Consider the following 15,755-nt stretch of genomic DNA (forward strand, 5'->3'; position numbering starts at 1 on the left):
TGACCTGGTAGTGTTAGGGTGCTGATGTGAGCCTTGCCCAGTTCTCTATTACAGGACTGGTATCTACATTCTCCTTACTGTGTGCGTTTACACTGCACACATCTTGCTGTTTGTACATCTGTCTTGGGGTAGTATTACATCTAGGTTCCTATCCCTTGTAGAACCTATGAGGTTGGGTTTGTGTTTTGAGACTTACCTATTCAGGGCATGCTGTGGGTACTGACAGCCTTTGCCAGTATCTATGGGGCATGGCATGATAGGTGCATGCCACCCCTAGCAGGTGGTGCATCATGTCAAACTCTGCATATCTTCCCAGCCTTTACCACATTGGCTCCCCTTTGACTGACTGCATTACTTCAGCCAATTATTGTACTTGATCTTCTTGTCTTCATAGTGTGGCATCATGCTTGGTGAGTGTGAGATGTTAGGCAGGGTCTTCATGTTTGCATATACTAGATGGTGTTACATTGCTTAACACATGGCAATCATGCCTCAGGTGGTGCTGCAGGGCTGCCTCTGTCAGATGCACATACTACACTCCCTGTACATGTTTGAGAGAAGGTTGTGTCATGTTAGGCACCCCTGTTACTATATGAGTGAATCAGAGAGGGGTATCATTCCCAGGGTCACTACTGAGCCAGTGTATGTGCTATGCGTTGCCTCTTTGCCAAGGCCAGGGCATACTGGGCACGCCTCCTTCTGCCTACTGGGGCAGGCTCAGGTTGTTCCTCCTCTGAGTCACGCTCTGCCTGTGATGGCCTTGGCAATGGTGGGGGGCTGTTTGGCCCAGCCCTATGCTGGTCCTGCTGCAGCTGTTTTCGCAAGATCATATTATGTAGCATAGCACATACCATGACAATTTGGGTACATGTAGTTGGTGTGTACTGCAAGGCTCCACCAGATGTGTCCAGACACTGGAACTGTGACTTGAGCAGCCCAAACACACGCTCTATCACATTACGTGTTTGTGCATGAGCCTCATTATGGCGTTCCTGTTCAGGTGTGTGTGCGTTTCTGATGGGTGTCATCAGCCATGGCTCCAGTGCATAACCTGCATCCCCCACTAGGTGTCCGTGTGGGATGTCCCCATTGGCAAATGTCTGGTACAGCTGCGTCAAATGCCAGATGTGGAAATCGTGATAACTCCCAGGGCATCCAGCACACACATTCATTATTATGCCCTGGGCATCACACACGACCTGGCAGTTGATGGAGGGGAAGCCCTTGTGGTTAATGTAGGCCCTACCCCACTCACCGGCTGGTGCTTTGATGCATATGTGCGTGCAGTCTATAGCACCCAGTACCTCAGGGTATTCTGCTATTTGCTGGAAGACACATATTGTTGGCCAATATACCGGGCATTGGGGAAATATACATGATCACCGACATGTGCTGACATAGCATCCAGGAACTGGTGTAGTACACTGGAGGCTGATGCCTGTGATATCCCCATCATATCGCCAGTTGGTCTCTGGAAGGTACCTGTTGCTAGTATTCTTAGGCCAACACATACCTTGGTTTCCACTGGGATGGGTTCCCCTCTGTTGGTTCTGTGTGTGAGGCATGGCCTGCACAGCTCAACAATTTGCTGCAGGAGCTCTCTGTCCACTCTATAGCGCTCTACTATCTCCAGCCCATGTAACCCGTGGTAGGTGACCCTGGGCCTGTACACTCTTCTCCGTCTCCTCACTGTGGGTTGTCTGGCACCATCTGCATTGTCACCACCCTCAGCAAGTCGCCTATGTCTCATTATGACAGCTATGGCAGCCCCTAACATTTCTGCTCTGAGTGAAGCTTTTTCAGTTTTCACTTCTATTAACTTACTCCTGTCTTGCAGTGTCTCTTAATGGAAACATCCTGCACTACTGTTTGCAGAGTTTTAAGTGCTGGGCTGGGCTACTATTCTGCCTGTGTAATTGCCTGCTTCTAATTGTTTTCACCTGCTAGCTTCAGCAGTTATCCCTGCTAGCTTCCTATTAATTCTGTAGCTTCCTTTTTCCTCTCTGTTTCCTCAGGGGGGAGCAACTTGCATACTATCAGAAACACGCTCACAGTGGCTTACACGCACGCACATGTGCTTACATGGTTCAGAATCTACTTATTCGGGTTTAAACGCATGTACACCCGCGCAAACACTGTTACACGTCTGCCAACAGCCTCCAACATACTCAGCCTGCCTTACACGCGCGGACACCCGCGCAAACAGTGTTAAACATCTCTCAACATGCTCCCACATGCTCACACTGCCTTACACGCGCGCACACTGTCCTACTCGCACTTCATGGCGTGCACACATGCACATGCACAGCCAGCAAGAAACTTTGGTGTAGGTAACAGTGTACACCTTCCATTTCTTGACTTTCCATGACTTATCTAGTGGCACACCTCTTTCCCTGATCTGTGCATGTCATCTGTCATGTTACAGTGGCCTCCAATGAACTGTATTTCTTTCTACCATTCCCCCCTGTGATGTCACCTATCTCCTACTCTATTCCTCCCCCTTTTGTATCTCTTACACTACTCAGACTGTGCTCATTTGGTATGTGACTGTGAGATTTAGTATCCGAACCCTCATTTACATGAGATTGCCTACTAATGCTTAGTTACATGTCTTAGACTCAGCTTCCCCCCTTAGCAACCACTACATGGTGGCCATGTTGGTTTTAGTCTACTGGTCCCTGCATTGTCATTCCATGTATTGCATGAGACCCACATTTGTGGGTTTATAACCTTCTTTTTTATGGTTTTATACAGCGCAGCCCGTTTGCGTGGGGCTGCGCTGGGTTTAAACATGGCGTCCGAAAAAAATTATATTTTTCTTATTTTTGCATCGGGTTATCTTGCCAGTGGCCACATATTTGGCCATTGGCATGCTGCCTGAATCATATGCAACCTTTTTTTGGAGCTGACATCGCTCCATTGTGGATTTTGCAGTAATGTACTCAGTTGTCAACTGAGTACATTTCTGCAGCTAAAACGTCTCCTACACGGACTGGTTTCTGCTTCGTGGATCGCTAATATACCTCATTTGCATACCTTTCGGATGCAAGTGAGGTATTTAGCATGTCCACACCTAGTCCGTGTAAGAGACGTTTTAGCTGGTCTCTTACACGGAGTTTAGGGCTGTTCCTGGATCGCGAGGCTTGCATGGAGTGTTGCACGTCTCTTACACTCCGTGCAAGCCTTTGTGAATCCTGCCAATTGAGTTTCAGACGTCATAACATTTAGAAAAATGCATGCTAAAGCAAGACCTGTTATTCTATTAACTGTCTTGAGTTTATACAAGAACAATTTTAGTACTGTTTGTATGTTCCCCCAATATATATGGCCTTGCCCAGATTTCCTGCATTAAGAGGTTGAGAGGTACATGCAAATAAATTGTTTTATAGAATTAGGAATATCCAAACCTCTCAACTGTCCCCAATTTTGGCTCAAAATGTTGCTCTCCCCCTAATAATCCCTCTACAAAATGGCAATTTTGGAAGAAAACGTGGAGGTTGACAATTTTGTAAATAACTGTAATGATCAGAGTTATAGATTACTTTTATTTCAGAAATGTATGTAGATGCTCTTATTTTGTCAGCTGCTCAAGTTAACAGTACTAATATTAAAAAGGTGTCCCTTCTTTGACAGGTTCCCAGCTGTATTGTGTGGTATTTTTTTTATTTTTGCATAATATTTTTGGTCCGTTTTTCATAAAATTGTGGTTTTCTGGCAAATTAGTGGCAAATCATTAAAGACTGAAGTTAGAAAATAATGGCAGACATTTGAGTTTCAGACCCTTCAGAAAATTCATACTAATGCAAGACCTACTACTAGTCTATTATCTTTCTAAGTTTATAAGAGCAATATTTAAAAATTGTTCTTATTTTTGGGCCGGTGTCCCACTTCTCTGTATGGCTTTGTTCAGATTTATTGCTCTAAGGTTGAGGGGTATGAGCCATCACCGTCAGCCAGAGACATTTCAAATTGTGACATACTTGTTGCACCCCACTTCCCACTGTAGTGGCTTTGGATGTGTCCAAGCAAGGCAAGGAGCAGTTATGCAGTGTAAGTGTGCAGAGTATTCCCCCATCCAAGGTAGACCACAAGTACGACCATGGCTTTTTCATCTGTCCTTGATTTTGCAGAATGTTCTGGTTTTCTGTCATATTTTTATACTGTTGATTTATGCTTCTTATTATTCAGAAAATGCATGCTGTTGCAGTGCCCTGTTGCTATGTGTTTAAGTAGCAATGCTTTAATGACCATCAAGTAAGCTTGTTGGAGATTGGTAAGATACAAGTAAGCTTTAATAAACATACTGTTAAAGAATTAACAACATTGAAAGCCTTTTTATTGTTGCCATGCAGAGAATATTTACATAACTAGATAACGTATAAGCCTTAGATATTGAAATGCATATGACAGTATTTGTAATAAAGGACAGGATTACAGTATTTTCAGAAGCTCATTACATTTGTTAGAGACTTGTAGTCATCTTTGCAGGCTTTACCCGTAAACTAAACAGAATGCCAATCTATCATGTGTGGTCCATAACTTGTGCAGTAATCCTTTAAGCAATTTATCTTGAGCTTGTTTGTTGTTTGCTGTTCATTTTTTACTTTGATCATGTCTTTCCCATGAAACTAGCAGATAGTTGTTTTTTAGGCGGCAGGTCTTTTTTGGATAAGAATCACTTTTACAAGTGGAGGGTATCACAGAGATTGCTACATTCAGCATGTTACTTGGTAATTTTATAAAGCTGAATATAAATTATAATTGGAACTGCTTTTGACTGGCATTCCAGTAATAAATTTAAAAAGCAATTTATTTTTTCATGCCTCACAACCTTTGTGTTTCCATCTAGATATTAAGTAAGTTGTCATGTAGCCAATGCATTGAAATATTTTTTCTTCTACACTTCATTTTGTCTTGCTTGGACTCTCATAATGACGGTTTGGCACCCAGGGCAGCATATTTAGTTAAAGTTCCAGTTGTTGTCATTTTGAGCATAGCTCCACACTAGGGTTACCACCTGTCCCACTTTGTGAGGGACAGTCCCTCTTTGGGCAGTTGCGTCCTGCAAAAATATTGTAAGAATGGCAACTGTCCTGAAATATTAGGGCAAAATTATTTCCTATATTTTATGCAATAGTTGCATAAAACAGTTATTCTGTATCTGAAGCACCTAAATGTTATAAGAAACAGAATAAGCAACTAAAATGATACAAGAATAAGCTTTTATTTAGGCAAAAAAGTGAAGTTCTGTCCCTTGTACTGGCCGTGAGTATGTTTTGGCCTGCAGAATCTGATGTTTGTACCACAATTGTCCCACTTTGGCCATCTGAAAAGGTGGCAACCCTACTCCACACCCTTTTTAGTTGGCCACACCCCCTCCCATTGGCCCCACCCATTCAGCTGTCTCCTGCAGCCCCCCTTTAATTTGAAGTCACCAGCCGCCACTGGAAATGTAGTATGTAAGTAGGTGAGACATCACTACATTACAAGGTATGGTCCTAAAACGAAGAACTACCATGTAACCAGGTGAAAGATCACCATGTTATGAGGTAATGGTCCTCAGCATATAAACTGCAAAAAAGCTACACCTTGCTACAGGTATGCAGGTAAATGGTACAAGTTTTTTCAATGTAAATTTAGGAGAAGAAAATACAATGCTTCCAATACAACTGGTTACATAACAAAAACTTGTATATCAATATATATATATATATATATATATATATATATATATATATATATATATATATATATATATATATATATATATATTATAAAGCTTGTTTTCATAAAATAATTCAAAGGAAGCTTACCAATCAATGGCTGTTTGCATTATTTGCCCAGAAAGTATAGGCCTAGACTATTCAAGGCATTCGCTCACTATGGAATGTTCAGATAAAACATTTTGTTGTTGCTTAGTGTGCAAAGTTTCAATCTACATTAATTAACACCATATTTGTAAAAGCAGAAGATAAGCATGTGCACTTTGAATTAGACAGTGGATGCATTAGAACCCTAATTAGCAAAAAGAATCTAAGGAAAATCACTAACAAAGGCTTAAAGCCTTGTATTCTCATAATTATAAATTATACAGGAGAGCATATATAAACTGTGGGGAATGTTGATAACAAAAAAGCTAAATTACTGACCACTGGACAAAGAATTCTTAGCAGCAATTTCTGATGTCAAGGGATTTTGTAAATATTTGTATGGTTGTTGTTTTTGTTGCTAACAATGTACAAAAATCACAAACCACTGACTATCTTATTCATTGAAAGAGAAAACATATTCTACAGATAAATTCACTAAAAGTGCACCACTGGGAAATGCTACTGAGATCATTATGACCATATAGCTATAGGTGGACAAGGTGAAATTCCTGCAGTTCCAATTACTATTTTCTATAGAAAGTCAATGTTGATGCTGTTTCTATGTGTGAGTTGGCAGTGATTCTCTTCTTTTCAGAGATGTATCCCTTCTTGGAGTTGGCGTAACAGGGAGTTGGTATACATAAGTTCAGAGGGGTGGGTAGCTTGACCCTCACAACATAATAGGTTCTTAGGGTCTTCCTAAACTTATGACCAAAGGAGACAGTCAAGAAGATTAGACAGATCACCCAGTACTAGTGGAGATGAACTAGGCCCCCATTAAGTAGACATCCTTTTTAAAGGTTGCTAGAGAAGTTCTCTATTTGATATGTAGGAACAGTCTATTCCAACAATGGGAAGCTATGTTAGGTTAGGCATCTGTTATGCCATCCAGTGTTGTTGATTTGGTAGTAAAACTTTAGGTCTCTAGAATGGGTGTTTGCTTTACCACTTGTTCTGTTTAGGAGAAGGATTTCAAAGAGTACTATGTCATTCATAGGACAGAATAACAAGCAGAGATTACTCTTCAGGAATCTGTATGACATTGACTACTGGGACAGGGCTTTTAGTCTATCAGGGTAGCTATGGGTACTGAGACCTGAGATCTCTTTGGTAAAGAAACATTGAGGTCTTTCAGTCTGGTTTAGGTGTTTAGTGAAGTACCTGTTGACTGATGCATTATTTCACTGATGAGCCTAATAAGGACTCAATAAAGTGGGACCAGAACATCTTTGGATATTGAGGAAATACAGCCATGAAGGATGCCCAGTGGTTAGTAATTTTGATTTTTTTGTCATCACACAATAGTAGAGTTAGAAGAAAATCTACAAGTACTCAGTTCCTTGGTGACTTCAAGTAACCCTCTTTATATATATATATATATATATATATATATATATATATATATATATATATATATATATATATATATATATATATATATATATATATATATAAAACCATGGTTTATCATAAATCATAAATCACAAACATAGAGAAGAACAAGAATCATTATACATATAGGTTCATAGGTTCATAGGTAGGTACTAGGCTATTGGCCCTAGGGCCTATATAAGCCTAGCCAAAGGTACCCTGGCTTTCACCACCCAAGAAAATTATTTTCCTGTGCCACTGTCGAGCAGAGCCACAGAAGTGATCCCCGGGGTGAATTTCCTATCTCTCATCCAATCATCAAGATTTTTCTTGAACAGTGCTAATGAGGAGCTTTGTTTGATATAGATAGGTAGTTTGTTCCAGAGTATGGGAAGTCTCTGGGACAAGAATCTATCCCACCAGCATGTTCTGTTTATTGTGGTGATGAGGTTTAGGTCCCTAGAGCATGTAGCTCGTAGGGATTGGGATTTCTTTAAGTGTAGCATGTCTAAAAGCTCTGGGTTTGACATAGCTTTGTGTGTTAGGCAGAGATCGCCTCTGAGTAGGTGATATGCAACGGAGTAAAGCTGCAGTTTTTTGAGACGGTCTGCATAGGGCATCTCTTTGAGGCCAGTAATCCTCTTTGTGAGGTATTTCTGTGGCCTTTCCAGTTGTTGTAGATGTCTTGTGAGGTACATACCAAAAGGGGCATTGGACTCTATAATGGGTCTAATGAGTGACAAGTAGAGGGGAACAATGACCTCTTTTCCTGGATGAGAAACCTTTTGTGATGAGGTGTGCCACATAGAAGGATTTCCTGACTACTGTGGCGATGTGATTATCAAAGGAGAGACTACTGTCCACCTGTGTCCCAAGGTCTCTTATCACACTTTCGGTGTTAAGTAGACTACCACCTATGTGGTAGTGCATGGGTACTGAGTTTTTACCAAAAGGAATAACAATGCACTTTTTGGCATTGAGCTTGAGGCCATGGCTTTGACACCAGGTATCTGTCTCAGCAAGGCCCTTTTGTAGGATGTCCACATCTTTTGGAGTTTTGATTATGGCTCCTAGTTTGCAGTCATCTGCGAACTTCGTTATCCAAAGACCTTCTGTGTTGGCCTGTACTTCAGAGAAGTAGATACCAAACAGGAGAGGACCCAGAACTGAACCCTGTGGTACTCCACTTGTCACTGGTCTGAAGCTGGATTTGGAGTCTGCTACTTTCACAGTGTGGGTTCTGTCAGTGAGCCAGTTGGCAACCCATCTTGTGACATAGGGATTTATACCTAGTTTAGTGAGTTTATCTATAATTCCAGAGTGGGGGATTGTGTCAAAAGCCTTGGCGAGATCTAGATAGGCTGTGTGAACCACCTTACCCTCATTTACGGCTTTGGTGACTGCTTCAAAGAAGTCTATCAGGTATATTAAATAATATTCTAAGCATGTTCAAACATAATCTACAAGCAGACAATGGGAATTTTGTTTTTAATTTCTACTCTTCCATATTGTTTTACCCAATTCATTTTTAAACTCCAATTGCCATAGAATCATATAAGTCACAAACTATATTCTTAATTTAAATAACCCCTTTCACAAGTCTCTGCAGAGTGACACTGCCTCTACTTACTTTGTGCATTAACTCCATATCCATCCCATCATTCACAATAGGGTTATATATATTTCTTTGAATCAGTTTATACCAGCCGCAGTTACTTCATTTCTACCTCTTCCATTTACCCCTCTCTTCAAATTTCATTTATAATATCCAGTAAATCCTCCGTGGGCTGTTGATTACATGATTTTCATTTTCTTGTAATGATCATTTTGCTGCAATTATAAGCATCACAACCAGGACTCTCTATGATGGGGACATGTCACAGAAACAGAGGAACAGCATTAGGCAAGCAGTCACAGGAACCATAAGATGCCTGGCTATATACATCTTTAAGCAGACATCCTTAAATGCCCTTGGCACCTTACAAACACTTAATAGTGCTCACTTTCCAAACTGAGTAGGGCCATACATGATAACCCTGGCGTACATTTCTACTCATCCAATCATCAAGACCAGCCTTTAGGGTAAACAAAGTAGTACTTTATTTGACTTGTAGTGATAGCTTATTCTTTAGATTGGGAATGCACTGAATTAAGAAAATATCTGTACAGCAAGTCTTATTTATAAAGTGGTGTAGATTTAGCTCTCTGATGTGGGTGTTTGTACAGCCACTACTTTTGTGAAGAAATTGTAGGACAAATAGGAATGGGTCTTTCATGGCTCAAATAGAAAGACACAGATCACCTTCAAGCAACCGGCAGGCAACTTAGTACAAGGGCAGTTTTCATAATCTAGCAGGGTATTTGATGGCATTATGGCCTATACATTTCTTAGTTAAAAATGACCAGGCCTTTCCAGTTGAGAGATATGCCTGGATTTGTAAATTATCATTGAGTACAATGGTAGGATGATTTCTTTGGATTTTTCCCTTGGAAATTAACTGGGCCAGATAGAAGAATTTCCTGACTATGGTGGAAACATGATTGAATTACAGAGAGATCTGAAGAGGACTACCTTTTAAAACATGTGAGCTGGAAGCATTTTTTTAAACATTATTAAGCTGCACTCTTTTGCATTTATCTTAAGACCATTTTCAGTGCACCAGGCATGCGCATATTCCAATCCTTGCTGGAGCTTCTTAGTATCAATGGATGAGAGGATAACAGTGTCCAGCTTGCAGTCATTAGCTAACTTAGTCAATTGCACTTGTGTGATATTAGCTTGGATGTCTGCAAAATAAATGCCAAACAGGAGTGGGCCCCACACTGATCCCTGTGGTACCCCATTGGTTACAATTTTACCTTCAAAGAGGGTAACATCAACTTTTTCAACTTGGGCTTTTTTGGATAGCCAGTTTGCAATTCGGTAGGCAATGTAGGGTTGCATTAAGTTTGTCTAATTTTTCAATAATAAAAGCAAGGATGACAGTATCAAACGCTTTGGCCAGGTCACTATAAGCACCCCCCATCACTGGTAACATTTCTGTTAGCCATATGCATCTAGAGTAAGGTGACCAAAAAGTGTCTTGCAGTCTATTTCTAAAACTCACTAAGTCTTGGCAGTACTACACAATGTTCTCCCAGATACCTGTTTCTTTGTTTGCACCTCCAACGTTTTTCAGTCATTCATGGCAACATGTTCTGTAACCTTAGTGATGTGTAAAAATATTTGTGGAAACAATTCCACACAAATATGCAAAAACTGCTACTCTTTGTGGTATGCCTCATAAGGGAGGAGACCTACTTCCGTTGTTTCTTTGTAAACTATCTCACTAGGGTTCTCTACCATACCACCTATCAATTACTCTGATGCTTTTATGTTGAACTTCTTCAACCTTTTATAATTGCACCTCTCATCACATCTTGAGTACTTCTCCACCACATCAGCAGTTGTACATTTCTTAATGTATTTTCAGATTTTTGCAGATAGATACTCAATTTTTTATAGCTGATATCAGTCCTTCAAATTCCAATCATCAAACTTCTATAACACTAAATTCTTCCACTGTGTTTCTTTAGTAAACCCTGTATGCATATCCCAATAAACTGTATCTTCTTTATTCTATATCTTCATTAGGTTCATGGGTTCATAGGCGTGCACTAGGCTAAGACACTGGGACCATGTATCCCAAATCTCTGACAAATTCTTTGGAATACCCTATTGGTAGAATAAATTCATTCATAATCTTCTCCCCTCATTTCTTAGACTGTGTCTACCATTAGTATAGACTGGTTGCTAAATACTGACGAAGGAAAAAATAATAATTTGGCCCCACATTGTCTCTGCTCCACCGCTGATTTGATCTTCCCCATATTCCCAAAATGCTGATTTTCAATTAGATTTATGAAGTTCAATCTGCATTTGACGTAAAAAGTTTTAATTTCAACAGCCTCAAAGTACACCCTGGAGATCAGCATACCCGGTCCATCCCACTCTTTAACTAATATTATTAATTCCCAAGAAAAAATGTCCTTACCGTTGTCAAATGAAATCCATAACTAGACTTTTGCCTGACTGTAAGGAATCCCTGTGGGCACTGACTTGGGAAAGACTAAAAGGCAGGGCCAGATTAAGGTGGGTGCTGTGGCTCCAAGATCATCTACTGAAATAGGCCTTCTGATGTTCATTTATTTTAGTTGTTTCCAAAAAAAGTCTACTAAGTGACTTATCTCACCCCACCTTGGGCTGTTTGTTCTATTTTTTTAAAGAAAAACTTTCTTCACTGTGTGCAATGCATACTAAAAACTGTAACTAATGCTCCAGAGCTTTAATGGCAATAGGTAGCAGAGCAGACTACACTTCCAAAAGTGCATTGCATGCTGTTGACTAATAAATGTCATCTGTTCACACCCTTTTATTTGCAGGGTAGAATTGTAAGGGGATCAAATGGTATGCATGCAGACTTTGAGAAGTAAAGAAGAAAATGCATAGCAGATAAGATGATTCCTTTTTAAATAAACATTGGAATTAGTAGACATAGGGCTCAGGAACCACTTTCTCAGATGAAACTCTTTTAATTTATTTTTATGTCATGCAACAAAACTGACGATATTAAGATGTTTCCAGTACTAAAGGGAAGCAACTGTCAGTGTATTTAGAGCATTTCACTGATTAGAGATTAGACTTCACCTCCTGGCCATGTGTGTGTGTGTGTGTGTGTGTGTGTGTGTGTGTGTGTGTGTGTGTGTGTGTGTGTGTGTGTGTGTGTGTGTGTGTGTGTGTGTGTGTTTGTGTTTCTTAAGGGGTGGTAAAAAGTGTCCTTAGGAGTAAAAAAACACTGCTATGCATACCACTCAACTATACTACTTTCAGAGGAACAGTACATGCTGATTTCCTGCCTTGCTACAGAGGTCAGGTATTCAAGGTATTCACATATCATCAGAAAAGCCTTAGAGGGGTCCAAATGGAGAGGTGATAAGTCAGCGAGCAAAAGAGAGTAGTATTACTGAAACCAAATTCTTCCTCAAGTCTTGGTGAGTACCTTCACAAGGTGGACCCTGTTTTTCACAAAATCTCACCAAGATAACACTGATACATAGACTGTATTTTATATAGCATATATCATGGACAGAAGTAGGTCAAAATTAAAAAAAGATAGTTGGGTGCACAAGACCCAGGATAAAAAAGTGCCCAATCCTTGTAGGTACACAGGACTGGAAAAAATGACACAGTAGAATCCTCAAAATACAGAAATGTACCTATAATGGGGCCAGACCAGGCCCAGGGGGAAGATGGCCCCCCTGTTGTAGAAGGAAGTAGCAGTCCACAAACATCACAAAAACTAATAGGCCTAAAAAAGAGCCATAAAGATGATACAGTGGACTATTGACGATACGAAAGAAATTATGTATTGTTAGTATTATGCAAAAAAATAGAATTTCCATATACAAGATATAAAAAAGATTAAGAGAGAAATTAGAGGAAAGAAAAAGACTTCCACAAGAAAAATTGTCAGTAGCTTCAAATAAAAATTTGTGTGCATTAATACAACTGACTTGTGAAAAACATTATATAGACCAAGAAACTTAGATTTGTTTGGAAAAAGAAGCATCTGAGGAAGTGCAAAAATATAAACAACAAAACCTAGAATTTTTTGAAAAGTATAAAAAAGAAATATGGACATGGGAAAGAAAGAGAGATTTGATATGGCGCACTATTTATGCAAAGTCAAAAGCCAAATTAATCAATACAAAAAGGCAGCCCCGAGGATATTCAAAGAGAAATATAGGCAAAGGCATCCACATATGGAAAATTTCACAATAAAAAAATAATATCACAAAGAGGGAATGTAGAAAAGAAGATTACTAAAGTAGAAGTTAAAAAAATAGAAGTTGAAGTTATGGAATGCCTGCGAAGTGAAGGATTTGGTGTAGAAGGTCTAACACAAGTTACATCACAGAATGATGGAATGTGTCCCCAAAGTAAGGAGAAACAGGAAGATCAGGAGACATCTGAAGAAGAAATATGGACATGGGAAAGAAAAAGAGATTTAATATGGTGTAATATTTATGCAAAGAAGAAAGCAAAACTAATCAATACAAGAAGAGCAGCTCCAAAGATATTTGAAGAGAAATACAGGCAAAGGAATCCGGACATGGAAAACATTACAATACAAAAAAAAGAAGACAAAGAGGAAAAGTAGAAAAGAAGATTAGTAATGGAGAAGTTAAAGAAATAGAAACTGAAGTTATGGAGTACCTGCAAAGTGAATGATTCAGTGTAGAAAATCTAACTCAGAAAGTATCACAGCAGGATAGAGCAATAGACATCCAAATTAAGGAGAAATCAGTGGAATGGGAAGCAATTGGTCAGTTGCCATGTGAAGATATTTTGGAGCCTTCCATAGAAAACCAGTATAAACATTCACTTGAAGATGGACAGCAAGGGAAGGAACAGGAACTGTGGCAACTCTGATGCAGTCAATGATGAGGAGTGATAGGCAAGCGAGTTCTCATAAGACAGAGCAACAGATGACACAGGATGAAATAGAAGAGAATGTGTCTGCCTGCTTGTCATCTATGTTAGAGGGAGAGATGAGCGACATGGTGTCAGAAGAGGCATGTCTAAAGGGCGTGAAGTTAGAGGTGGCATGGCTAAAATGACTTAAGGCACTTGCTTGGAACTGGTGGAATATAGAAGAGTGAATCATTCCTATAATGTGCAAACTTCACAAAACAGGTCAGAAATGAATTTCAGATATTCAAACTTGCTCAGCACTATTTCTTATTCATAAAATATGAAACAAGGCATATAGAATGTTCTAAATGATATTCGCTTAAACCAATATGTATGATATTGATAAAAATATTTGAATTACTATGGAAAATGTTTGAAATAAAGTCTGAATTGCATAACATGAATAAAATAATGGGAAACGACCACATTTTCGCAAAGCATGTATTTTTCTCTATTAAGCAAGTATATCAGAAGTGTATAAAGTAATAACCACTCCTGGATGTGCTGAAGTTGAATATACTGCTCGTACAACAAGGATGCAAATAATAGTTTATTCCTTCACGAACACAGAACAAAAAGGTAGAAGGTTAAGCGCTTTCAACTGTACCACAGTCTTCCTCAGAACAATTAATTATTACACAATCTCCTTTTTATAGTCATCTACTAATTAATTAACTGCATAATTAGGTTGAAAAACCGCCAAAAACCTTAAAGGCTTACATACCAATACAATACAATAATGTTAATAACAAACTGATCCTTCAACTGTTGAAATTATGAAAATTATTTAAAGTTGTAAAAGTTATAAAAAGTTATAAAGTATTAAAAGTGCTATAGTATGTGTCTCTATACTAAACAACACTTTTAATAGCATGATCTAATAAAAATTAATAAATATGTGGATATACTACACTCAATAGTTCTGTCTATCCATAATATAACAGTGTATATTTAAAATATATAAAATTGTCGTAATAAAAATAGTCATGATAATGATAGTCATGTTTGGTAGAATGGTCATAATAACAACATAATACACATATTCTTATAGACTGCATAAAGCTAAAACTGTAAAAGAGAAAAAAAAAAAGTTATACATAACACATGTCAACTTATGAAAGGGCTAAAAAAGGTTTTATACTAATAAATTCATTTAGACCGGGTTTCCTGGTGGAATCAGTAAAGATTTGCCACCTACTTTCATATTGTGCCAGCATAATTTTCCAATTCCCTCCAAAAGGTGAACTGGTAACCTGATCAATAATTGCAAATAAGAAACCGTGGTCATTCCCTTTATCTAAAATATGTCTATACAATGCATTTTTAGTATCACATTTCTGTATTTTATATTGGTGTTCATATATTCACTTTTTCAGCTGTCTTTCAGTTTTTCCAATATAATGTGCATTGCATTTTTTACATACTGCTGCATAGACCACCTGTTTCGCATTACAATTACCCGTCCTACATTTGATAATGGTATGGTTAATGTCGTCCAACTTAATGGTCTTAGCTTCATTAATGTACCTGCACTGTTGACATCTTCCACATTTGGATGTACCTTTAAATCTATCCCCTTCATCCTTTTTATAGCACACTCTTTCCAGTATATTTCCAGTATATATATGAAAGTAGGTGGCAAATCTTTACTGATTATTATGAAATCTTTACTGAAGGGAGTATCAAAACAATACATGTTACCCAAAACCACCACCTACAAGAATCAATAATTATTCGAATTACCATTATTATGAGGATGTAAAAACAGGTAATAAAGCGGGTTACAATCAAGAGTGGATGGATTTAGATTATGAAAATGAATTTCCACCTTTAGATAGGGAAGCAGCTACTGAAAATAAAAGACAGAATAGGTTTCAGAATTTTCGAAAATGGGGGGGGGGGGGAGAAGGGGGAGAGGGAGGTATTAGAATCTATTCACCCAACCCCTGCCAATGAAAAAACACTGGATATTATATCCAACAGTGGTATCAAATATACTT

Source organism: Protopterus annectens, chromosome 8.part0 (genome assembly GCF_019279795.1).
Source record: "Protopterus annectens isolate FY-2018-M chromosome 8.part0, PAN1.0, whole genome shotgun sequence".
NCBI lineage: Eukaryota > Metazoa > Chordata > Ceratodontiformes > Protopteridae > Protopterus > Protopterus annectens.